Raw genomic sequence first — 11,573 nt, forward strand, 5'->3', positions numbered from 1 at the left:
GGTGTTTTAATTTGGCAAAACAGTCATAGAAAATTTTGTGTCACGCAGCTCTCTTCTGACACACTTGGGGTCACCACGACTTGAATTGGACTCCACGCACCTGGTTTAACTGGTTTGTCCTTTGGGCAAATTGGCTAAAGCTAACCCAGCCACGGTGAGAATTCGATTATTTCCCCTCAGCCCACCACACACCTGCTCAGTGTTGTTTTTCTATCTCCCCCACACTTACACTACATTCTGGTTTCTTTGCAGGTCAGTTCTGTTTTATTTATTAGTTTCACAGCACTGCTTTAGAACTGCCTGGGACCTCACAGAGGCAGTCTCTTAGAAAGACGCTGCGCGGCGGCGCGAGTTGTCGCCCCAGATGTTTCTCTCACATTGATCTACGTTTATTTTCCCTTTCTTCTTTAATTGGACTCATCTGTTCATTCTTTTGGTTTCTTGCTTCTCCTTGATCTTGTGCTAATTTCTCTTCTTTTCAAATATTTGTGCTGCCAACATTTAAAGGAGCCTATCTATTTTAACTCTGTAGAAAAATTCACAAGGTCTTAAGTTGTGATGGGTCTCATTGTGTACATTTAATTTTTGTATCACTGAGGTTTTAATCATTTGCAATGAGCTGTGTACTCCACTTAATTTCTTCTCAGATGATCCTTAAATTTACTTCGACTCTTCCTTTTGTCATCGATTTTTCCTTCATCACCGTATTTTAATTTTTGTTCCTAGTTTTCCTTTCTCTCTCTGTCTCTCTCTGTCTTTCAGTCTCCCTCTCCTCATAAACCACTAGAGAACGAGTCACGGAGTGTTTAGTCAGAACAGGGTGACAACAGACATTCCACACCACAAGCAGGAGCTGGTGGAAGTGATGTCTCACCACAGTCTGGGCAGCTTCACCTTGGATTTCCCTTAACAGATTTCCCACTCCACTTATAGAGGGCTCTTCAAAAACCTCACCTGGACACCTCCTGACATTTCCACTATCTAGAATTCTCTTTTGTGTCTCATACGTCTGTTTTCATAGAATGGTGTTTATTCCTTATTCTGCTAGTGTGGGTCTTTCTATAAGCATTGGACTTTGGCATCTGTTGTCTGTGATGTATTTACTATTAGATCCATGACAAACTGTGAAGTGAAATTTTCTCTGTGAAAACATCAGCAGATCACATCAGACAAAAGACACTTCAGACAAAAGCCATTCCTGGACCGTCAGGTCCTTATTCTAGATCATCAGTTCTCAACCAGTGGGTGGTGACCCCTTTGGTGTCTGAATGACCCTTTCACAGGGTTCACCCGATTCATAACAGTAGCAAAAATGACAGTAGCAAAATCCATGACAGTTATGAAGTAGCAAGGAAAATAATTGAATGTTTGGGGGTCACCACAACATGAAGTAAAGGGTTGCGGCATTAGGAGGGCTGAGAACCAGTGTTCTAGATACTTCTACCCTCTCAACATTTGTCTTGCAGCCATGTAATCAAGACAGCCTGGTACTGGTACAATGGCAGACACACAGACTAATGGCACAGAACAGGGAACCCACGAGTAAATGTATTAACCTATGGACAACTGAGCTTCCCAGATCTAATCAATGGGAAGAGATTGTCTGTTTAACAAGTGGTTCTGGCAAAACTGGATATCCATTTGTAGAAAAATGAAACAGGACCCATGTCTCACGCCATATATAAAAACAATCTCAAGATAATACAAAGACCTAAATGTAAAACGTGGACCTATAATGATCATCAATGGAAAAACAGGGGCAAATTTAGAGACCTTAATACAAGACACAGAGCCCTGGTGACGTACTGGGTTACACATTGAGCTGCTAATCACAAGGGCAGCACTTCAAATCCATTAGCTGCTCTACAGGAGAAAGGTCCGACTGTCTGCTCCTGTAAAAATGCATAGCCTCAGAAATTCACAAGGGCAGTTCTATTCTGACCTATAACATCATTATAGACTGGACCTGATTTGATGACAGTGAGGTTTTCCTTAATTTCTGATTTTTGGTTTTAATGTATGGCATAAATGCACTATCAAACATAACTACAACACACAAAAAGCAGAAGACAAACTAGGTGAGCGGAAACTCCTAAAAATTCGACACTTAATGTGCATCAGAATATTTCACTAGAAGAGTAAAAGCCAAACCCACAGACTGGAAATAATTTTTGGCAATGACATATCAGACAAGGGACTGATTTGTTGAATGTTTAGAAGTGTTAACATCTCCCAAACAAAAAGGAAATCTTAAAAATGGATAGATGATATGCATGAACAGAAGCATCACCATAGAAGACATTTAGACATTTAGTCATAGAAGTCATCATGGCCTACAAGCACATGAAGAAATGCTCAGGATCATTTGCAATTAGAGGGATGCAAGCCAAAACAATGATGAGATATGATCTCATCCTGCAGTTAAAAACAAGAGAACTCGTATAGATAAGGGTGTGGAGGGAGTAAAACTCTTATGCATTTCTGGTAGGATTGTAAAATAATACAACCCATATAGAAAGGAGTACAGTGCTTCCTTAAAACGTTTGAAATAACAAACTTTTGTTTGCTGCATGATCTAGCAATCCTGTCTCTAGGTATATATTCTAGAAATATAAGAGCCATGATAGTAATTGTTATATGCACACCCATTGTGTTTGGCAGGATTCTCTAGAGAAACAAAACTAGGATGCTTATGATTATATGTATATGATACAGGCTTATACAGCAAGAAGAAATAACAGCTAATTAGTCCACACAGCAGTACTGAAGGCTCAGTTAATCTCACTTTTGTGGAACAGTTAATATACTGGAAGTCCTTTGACTCACTTGGGCTGCCAGGTTCAAGGTCAAGGAACCACATATCAGAGTCCTTCCTTTGGCAAGGCAGGCAGAGTCTGCCCCACAGGCAGTAAACAGCAGGGTGGGCCAGCAACAGTCAGTAGCTCAAGAGCTTAGTGAAGCAGGCCTGGGTGGGATATCGAACTCAAGCCATCCAAGGTGACACAATCCACCAGTCTCAAGCTCAAATGATGTATGCACCAGCAGCATGGCAAAGCATGTCTCAGAGGAGTCTCAAGCTTTAGCAACACGATCCATGGGTTGGCTTGGCCCACAGGTAGTATAACTCACAGGTTGAGGCAGAGAACTAGCTAAAGCAACAGCATGCTGGTCCGATCACCAAAGATCAAGAGAGAGGGGGTAGCCCTTGCAGAGCCAATTATCTCTTTGCCCTCTGATCAAACTGCGACCTGATTAATCCCATATGTTTCTATAGACCAGGTTCATGCAACAAAGCTAAATATCACACCCATGTTCTTCAAGACACTATTCACAACAGTAAAAAGATGCCAACAACCTGAGTGCCCATCAGTGGAAGAATAGATAAACTATGGTGCAGCTAAAAAACCAAAACCACACTCAGTGCATTCAGTTGTTTCCAATGCATAGTGACCCCATAGAATCAGATAAAACCTCCTCTGTGACTTTCTGAGACTGTAACTCTTTATAAGTGTAGAACATCCTTTCTCTGGTGTGGTTTCTGATTTCAAATTGCTGACCTACCTTGCAGATAGTAGCCCAACTCATATCTACTTTGTCATCAGGGATCTTAACTAAGATACCATACCAAATCACACTCACTTCCATTGAATCAATGCTGACTTATAGCTACCCTATAGCACAGGGTATAACTTCCCCTGGGTTTCTGAGACTGTAACTCTATGGGAATAGAAAGTCCTGTCTTTCTCCAAACTAAGGTTCAGACACACTATAAAATACTGTGTAAAAATAAAGAATAAGATGAATCTGAGAAATACTTCATAAAGTGGTTGAGCCTGTAGGGTCTTATGCTGAATGAAATAAGTCCATCAAAAAATATGTATGAGACCATTTTTATAAAATGTCAAGAACAAGTTTCACACTAAAAGAAGCATCCTGGATGGTTAACAGGAATGGGATGGAGAAGGAAGGGTACATTGTTAAGCAGAGGGTGTTTGTTGTTGTTAGGTCCCATTGAGTCGGATACAACCCATAGTGACCCTACGCACACAGCAAGAACACTGCACAGTTTTGCCCCATCCTCAAAATTTTTCCCAAGCCTAAGTCCGTTTGAGATAGTTCAAGTTTATTGTCCCAAACTGGCCAATAAACACATGGGTTAATTGAAGGGTGGAGAGCTAAGTGGCTCAGTGAGCCTCGCCTTTCGAGTTCTGGAGTCTCTTGCTTTGTGATGGTCACACCAGGATACAGCTGCCTTAGCCAGTTCCTTGCTTCAGCACTCAAGGCTCCCTTCCTGCAAGACATCCCCGAGGAGAAGCCACATGGACCTACTCTGATGCAGCCCTGGGTGCTGGAGCCGCCGTGAGGAGACCCCTGCCAGCGCTGAGATGCTTACACGCTCACTGACTCAGCTTTCCTCCTGCAGTCGGTGTCATAGTGTGTGTTTTGTGAGGTGGAGGAGGACTTTGTGGATTGGTGTCGGACATATGGTTTAATGTTGGACTTGTGGGCTTGGGCAGCACTGGGTTGGGATGTTTTCTTGATGTGCACTTACCCTTTATGTAAAACTCTCCCTTATACATATGCGTTTCTGTGGATTTGTGTCTCTACAGTACCCAGACTAACACACCATTGTTGCACTCAGTGTCCATTCATTTGGTTGAGGGCCTTCCTCGCCTGCACTGCCCTCCGCTTTACCAAACAAGACGTCCTTCTCCAGTCACTGGTCTCTTCTGACCATATGTCCAAAGTAAGGAAACTAACATTCTTGCCTCTAAGGACCACCCTGGCCTTATTTCTTCCAAGACAAATCAGTTGGTCCTTTTAGCAGTCCATGGGACGTCAGTATTCTTTTTTCTTCAGAACAGCAATTCAAATGCATACTTTCTTCTTTGGTCTTCCTTACTCAATGTCCAATTTTCACATGCATATGAGGCAATTAAAATACCATGGCCTGGGTCAAGTGCACCTTAGTCCTGAAAGAAGCATCCTCGGTTTTCAATGCTCTAAAAAGGTCATGTGCAATAGATTTACCCAGTGCAATTGCCTTTTGATCTATTGCTGCTCTTTGATCTATTGACTACTGCTTCCACAATCATTGATTATGGATCCAAGCAAGACAAAGGCCTTGATAATTTCCTCCATTTAGCATAGTGTTACCTATTCAGTTCATTGTGAGGATTTTGGTCTTCTTTACATTGAGTTGTAATCCATACTGAAAGCTTTAATCTTTATCAGCAAGAGCTTCAAGTCCTCCTTACTTTCAGCAAGTAAGGTTGTTTCATCTGTGTAACACAGGTTGTTCATAAGCCTTCCTCCAATCCTGATGCCACATTGTTCTCCATATACGCCAGTTTCGCTGATTTTTGCTCAGCATTCAGATTGAACAAGTATGGTGAGAGATGACAACCCTGACACACCTTTCCTGATATCACACCATGCAGTAGTCCCTTCTTCTGCTTACACAACTGCCTCTTGAGCCATGTACACGTTCCTCATGAGCACAATGAAGTGTTCTGGAATTCCCATTCTTCTCGATGCTATATATAGTTTGTTATAGTCTACACAGTTGAATGAACACAAGTCCACCTCTTTCTAGTCTTCTCTGCTTTGGGTCAAGAGCCATCTGATGTCAGCAATGATAATCCTTGTTCCACGTCTTCTTCTGAGTCTGGCCTGAGCTTCTGGCAGTTCCCTGTCAATGTACTGCTGCAACTCTTATGAGATGATCTTCAGCAAAATTCTACTTGTGTGCAATATCAGTGATATTGTTTTATAGTTTGAGCATTCTGTTGGGTCACTTCCTTTAGAATGGGCACAAATATAGATATCTTCTAGTTCGTTGGCTCACTAGTTGTATTCCAAAGTTCCTGGCATAGATGAGTGAGTGTTTCCAGGGCTTCATAAGCTTGCTAAAACATGTCACTGGGCATTCCATCAATTCCTACTGTCTTGCTTTTGGCTAATACATTCAGTGCTGCTTGAACTTCTTTCTTCAGCACCACTGGTTCTTGCTCATAGGCTACCTCCTGAAATGGTGGAATATTGACTAGTTCTTATTGGTACTGTGACTCTATATATTCTTTCCCACTTCTCCTGATGCTTTCTGCATCATTCAATATGTTGCCATAGAATCATTCAAGATTGCAACTCGAGACTTGAATGTTTTCTTGGGGTCTTTCCATTTCAGAGATGTCAACGAGAAGTAGAAAACCCAAAGGAAAGGACACACTCTGCACATCTGAAACTGAAAGAACTCAAGTGGAGGGTAGGTGTATATTAACTTCGGAGGAGGGGAAGGCAATTAAATGAAGAAAAAGAAGAAGGAAAAGAATGGAGACAAAGAGGGAATCCTATTTTCTCTTGATAGGTTTAACTATGGAAACCATAATTGTTTACCAAGGTGAACAAAAGCTTCTCATTTGGTGTTTGATCGAGTAAAGCTTCTGATCCAGATGGAGAAAGTTCACCCACTAGGATCTGTTCTCTATACGCACTGTGCAGAGCTAACCTGTAGATGTGGATCGATTCTGACTCACGGTGACCCCATGTGTGTCAGCATGGAACTGCACTCCCTAGGTTTTTCATATTATAATTTCATGTCAAACAAAGTTGGCAGGGATTGTCCCACTCTGGAAGAATCTCATTCTAGCCTGCTCCTGCTTGCATTTCCTCTGTACTCTCTTAGCAGGCTGTACACCAGTTCTGATTGTTTGAACCCCTATGATGTGTGCAGCAAACGGGAGGTGACTTCTTATCTATAAGCAGAAGCTGTCTGATAAACAGCAGGGATGAATAATTTATAAGGTATCAGTATGAAAAGTGGCATTTCACACTCCTTTCCATGTAAAATGTCGCATGAATTCCAAATAGGCTAAACAGTTTAGTAGGAAACCGGAAATCCAAAGTCATCACCAGAAAGAGAGAAGAAAAGGAGGACTCTCTAATGTGGTAATTATGATATTACTCAAGAAGGAGAGTGAGCCAAATATTGCTTTCCATTGATTAAATGTGAAAGCAAATTACAGTCTCTAAAATCGATGTTAAGAAATAATTATTATACACATGGAAATGGCATCAATAAGGCAAATCGGCTTGGGTTTTCTTCCACTCAATTTCAGTCAATTTACAGTAAATGAATCCTGAAAAACTACATTTTTCATTTCTTAATCATGCAGCAAGTCCTCCATTAAAAGAGAACCCAAAAAACGGGGTTTGATATATTATTATGCATCATATTGCATATTTAGCATTAGTCCACTTAATCAGAAAATCCAATCAAATTGGGTCTTGAATTCAAACCATCGAGCAATTACTAGCTCTTTATTACAAAAGATGGTTAGTAAGATGAAAAGGAAACTGCAGAAGATCAAACTCGTGAAAGGAAGATTGCCTTTTTCTTCCATTTGATGATTTTAGTAAGTTGATATTTTGGAAGATTGGGAAATGTCGAGTTGCCTTATCAAATGATTAAAGTTAATACTTAATCTGATTGGGGGTAATATATCATTTTTTAAAGGGAGTTTTGATTGGATTTTCTGCTTGGATTTAAATCTTCTAAATACTTGATGTATATAAAATATATGGGACTTTCTACAGAGCATGAAAAACTGGATGGGAACCTATTATGTAATCTGAGTGGGGGAAGTACAAAAGGAAGACATTAAAGAATTAGAGAGGATGGTAGGTTTTACCATTTGGAGCTAAGTGTTGCTCAGTAGGAAGTCAGAGAGAAGAAAACTGTCTGCCTTCGAACCGTCATGAGAGACTGTGTCCGTGACCAGGAAGTTTCTTATTAATGTCTGGATTTTCTGCCTTTCCCTCTCCAATTTGACACCAACCTCAAGTCATTCTACTGGTTCAATAACTAGGATGATCCTCAACTACAGCAAACATTTTAAGTAAGGAATTTAGGAAAATATGATTAAAATGATCCTGACTTTCAATAAATAATAAACAAATTCCACTTTAATTTTGTTGAAAAAAAAATTCAGTTTAGAATGGCAAGTGAGGCAAACCAAATGGAGCAATTCTAAAGCTATTGCTGTCAAGACAATCTCAAACCACAATCCACCCCTCTACCAGAGCTGAATTCATTTATGTGAACATTTTAGTTTGAGAAAATTTGCTTCTCACACAATAATTTATGCACCTTTGGGTTTAGGCCCTTGGTTTCAGTCTCCTCAGTCATACCAGGGTTCTTCCTGGGCTCCCCAGCTCTATCTTTTACTCCTCCCCGCCTTCTGACCTTTGTTTTGGGGCAAGTGCCATCATTGTGGAGTCCTATAGAGGATCAGTTTGAGAAATCCCATTTCTCAAGGGTCTTAAGCTTCACTTTATAGGCCTATCTATGTTTGGCTGAGAGGCGATCTCTGAGAGAAGGTTCGGTTCCAGGTTTGAAGAGTGTCTGAGAGTCACAGTCCCTAGCATTCATTGGTAAGTCTGGTCGATGTGATGGTTTTAAATTTTGCTCTACATTTTTCTCCCACTCAATCTAGGACCTTCTATTTTGATCTCACCAGAGTGGTAGGTAGTGGTAGCCAGGCAACATGTAGTCTAGGCTCAAGCTATGGTCCTAATCTCCACAACCAAACTCAAGGTGTTTAGTTATAGCTGAGAATTTGACATAACTTTGTTCTCTGTATGCTCTTCCATACACTTGAATATATAGAATTTGAATGATCAGAAATATTTGCTGTCAAGTTTATACGTGCTCATGAATGTACTACAACAGGCTATCTCCACCTACCTATATATCCACCTACCAATATATCCACTCATACATTTTTTTTTAAGTTTCACATGTTTATTATTCAGTGCGAATCCCAACACGACACACCAACATGATTTCGTGCATTTAGGAGACAACCATATCCTGGCTCCATGGAAACTTCTGTGGATAACTCCTGGAAGACCTTCATTCTAAGCAGCTTTATGTGAAAACGTTTCATGTAGAGGTCAGGGCCTTCTTTCTTCAGCTTGCTGTAATCCGTATTCACAGCGAAGAACTTATATTGCTCATTGAGACCAAGTTTATTCCCTGGTTCTAGGTGGTTCTTTCTGTCCCAACTGACCCCTGGATTAAACAATGCCAGACGCATGACCTACAGGGCAGCTCCAGTACCTTCAGCTGCAACCAACACGAAGAGAGGGTTCAAACTCGGGGGTTTCTTGGCCCCACCGAGCATCTGGTGCAGCATGGTTGTGGCTTTGGCCTCCGGTCCGGAAGGAGAAAACAAATTTAGATAACTGCAGACCCAGGAGCTAGGACTCTGCACAATATTTTTGCGGGCACCCCCACTCATAAATTATTGTTTACATACCTACCTATGTATCCTCTCACCCACTGTTGTTAGTTCTTACTATGACAGGATGATGTATAGAACGGTGTTCACAGGTGTTGCCTTTTACTCATGCACCCCTCCCCATGTCTTCCTTGTGTTCATTCATGTCCTGCCGACTTTCCTTCTATTGTATGTTATATTTGCTTTCATCCCAATAACACATGTCTGCCATCTAGTTAGTGACTTTGTGTCCCTCCACCTCCCATTCCTGGTATCGATTAAAGAATGTTTCTTTGTGTGTACAACCCTTTTCTTGCTTTTTTCTTACAATGAGCTCATTCTTTTGTGATTCACGTATTTCATTCAGTAGATCATCCTCCAGTTCCATCCATGTTGTGAGCTGTTTCGTGGATGACTATTTCCTTGCTTGTGTGCACCCTTCATCAGCTGGAGGTGGGTAGCTGACTGCATCTCCTTACTGTTCTGAAGAATGCTGTGATGAATAGGTCACCCCTCTTCTTCTCTTGGCGATGTACCTGGGAGTGGATTTCTGGATGATCTGATCACTTTAGTTTTGAAGTAGGCTCCATAACATTCACCGCAGTGGCTTTACCATTTCAGGATTCTACCGGTCATGTAGGGGAGACATTTTTCTACAGTAGTTTTTCTTTTGCCATATCGTACACAATCCAATATATCCATTAACATTCATTACTCCTGTAATTGTTTCTGAAGGGTTATCTTGACTATCATGTACCAAACAATCTAAAATATACAAATGGAAGATGCAAATCTAACATGATTAATGAGACAAAACAAACAAAAACTATAATAATAAGGGAAGGAAATATTAATGACCTAGAAGATAGTTATGTGGTTCATCAGTGCCATACCACACCATGGATTTAACATCCCTTTCATAAGGCCGTTCTGAGAGGCACTGTACAATTATCTTAAAGGTAGGTTTGGGGTCTCCACTACATCCACACCCCTTCACATCAATTTGGCTGCTTGTTTTAAAACTTCTGATACCTCTTCCCATTGACACCTCATGATCATGCTGGTTGGTGTACTTCTTTCATGTGGGCTTTGTTGCTTCCCTGCTAGATAACTGCTTATTTAACTACAAACCTTTAAGACCCCAGATGATATATCTTTAATAGCCAGGCACAGTCAGTGTTCTTCACCACATTTACTTACACACACAGTTTGACTAGGCTTTTTTTTCCCAGCGGCACCTCTAGATGGGTTCAAACCCCCGATCTTTTGGTTAGCTGCTGACTACTAACCATTTAATTCTACTGTGCATAGGGTCACTAGGGATTGGAGGTAACTCAATGGCACCTACCAACAAGAACAGCAACCCTTAACCATTGTGCCATTGGAATTCCCGGGCCCAAAGACTCACTTCTACATCATCCATGCATTTTTACTTTAATTTCCACATGGCTTCCCACCTGTGCCAGGTAGAAAGGCTCCGCTCTGGAGATGGCTTCATCTCAAGTCCATCTCTTGCCTTCCTACACACACACTCCTCCTCTGCACTGAAGATGAGAGCAGGTTCCCTCCTCAGAAAGAAACCCCGGCTTCAGGAAACTAGAATCTGCTGGCAAAGCTAAATAACCTCTCGCCACCGTCCCCTCTCTTGCCCTTTCTTCACACAGGCTTGGCTTCCTCTCCTTGCTTTTGTTCTCTGGTTATGTGCCATAGAGTTGAATTTTCAACTTATAGTGACCACATGTGACAGAGCAGACCTGTCCCATAGGACTTTCTAGACCGTCATCACATGGGAGAACATCGCCAGGCAGGTCTTTCTCTCGCAGACCCACTGGTGAGTTCAAACATCCAGAGTTTTGGTTAGCAGTACCATGTGTAACCATGGCACTACAGGAGCTCTTGCCTTTGATCTGATCAGAAAAGTGGTGTTGTGTCTCTTTTTATCCCCAACATCAATGCCGTGGTTGATAGAGCCTTCATGAATTTCTTTCTGCAGCATTGTTCTTGTCTGGAAAATCCTGGTTGATTTGTCTGATTCCTCAAATTAAGTATACTCTGATTTTCCCCCTTTTCCTGGATGTGATGCCTGTCCAAGTGCTAACAGACACAATTCTGGACAGTCTTGGATGGATTGCTACAAGGGAGCCATTTGTGGCTTGCGCACTGTTCCTGTGTTGACAGAGGTTTGCTTTCTCCATTCGAGAGAGAAAGCCACCTAGAAATAGTGTAAGATATAAGGAACTACTCAGAATTTATCTTTTCTCTGGGTGTACTTGAGTTTGCTTTCCAAGTTGG

At 41.4% G+C, this 11,573-nt stretch overlaps 1 pseudogene; it reads right to left on the reverse strand.

Annotated features, from left to right (window-relative positions):
• Positions 1 to 8,810: 8,810 nt before the first annotated feature.
• On the reverse strand, positions 8,811 to 9,197 carry LOC115871636 (annotated as a pseudogene).
• Between the last annotated feature and the right edge of the window lie 2,376 nt (positions 9,198 to 11,573).

The sequence above is a fragment of the Echinops telfairi genome, unplaced genomic scaffold (assembly GCF_000313985.2).
Source record: "Echinops telfairi isolate 266 unplaced genomic scaffold, ASM31398v2 ScPeMD7_7400;HRSCAF=8409, whole genome shotgun sequence".
NCBI lineage: Eukaryota > Metazoa > Chordata > Mammalia > Afrosoricida > Tenrecidae > Echinops > Echinops telfairi.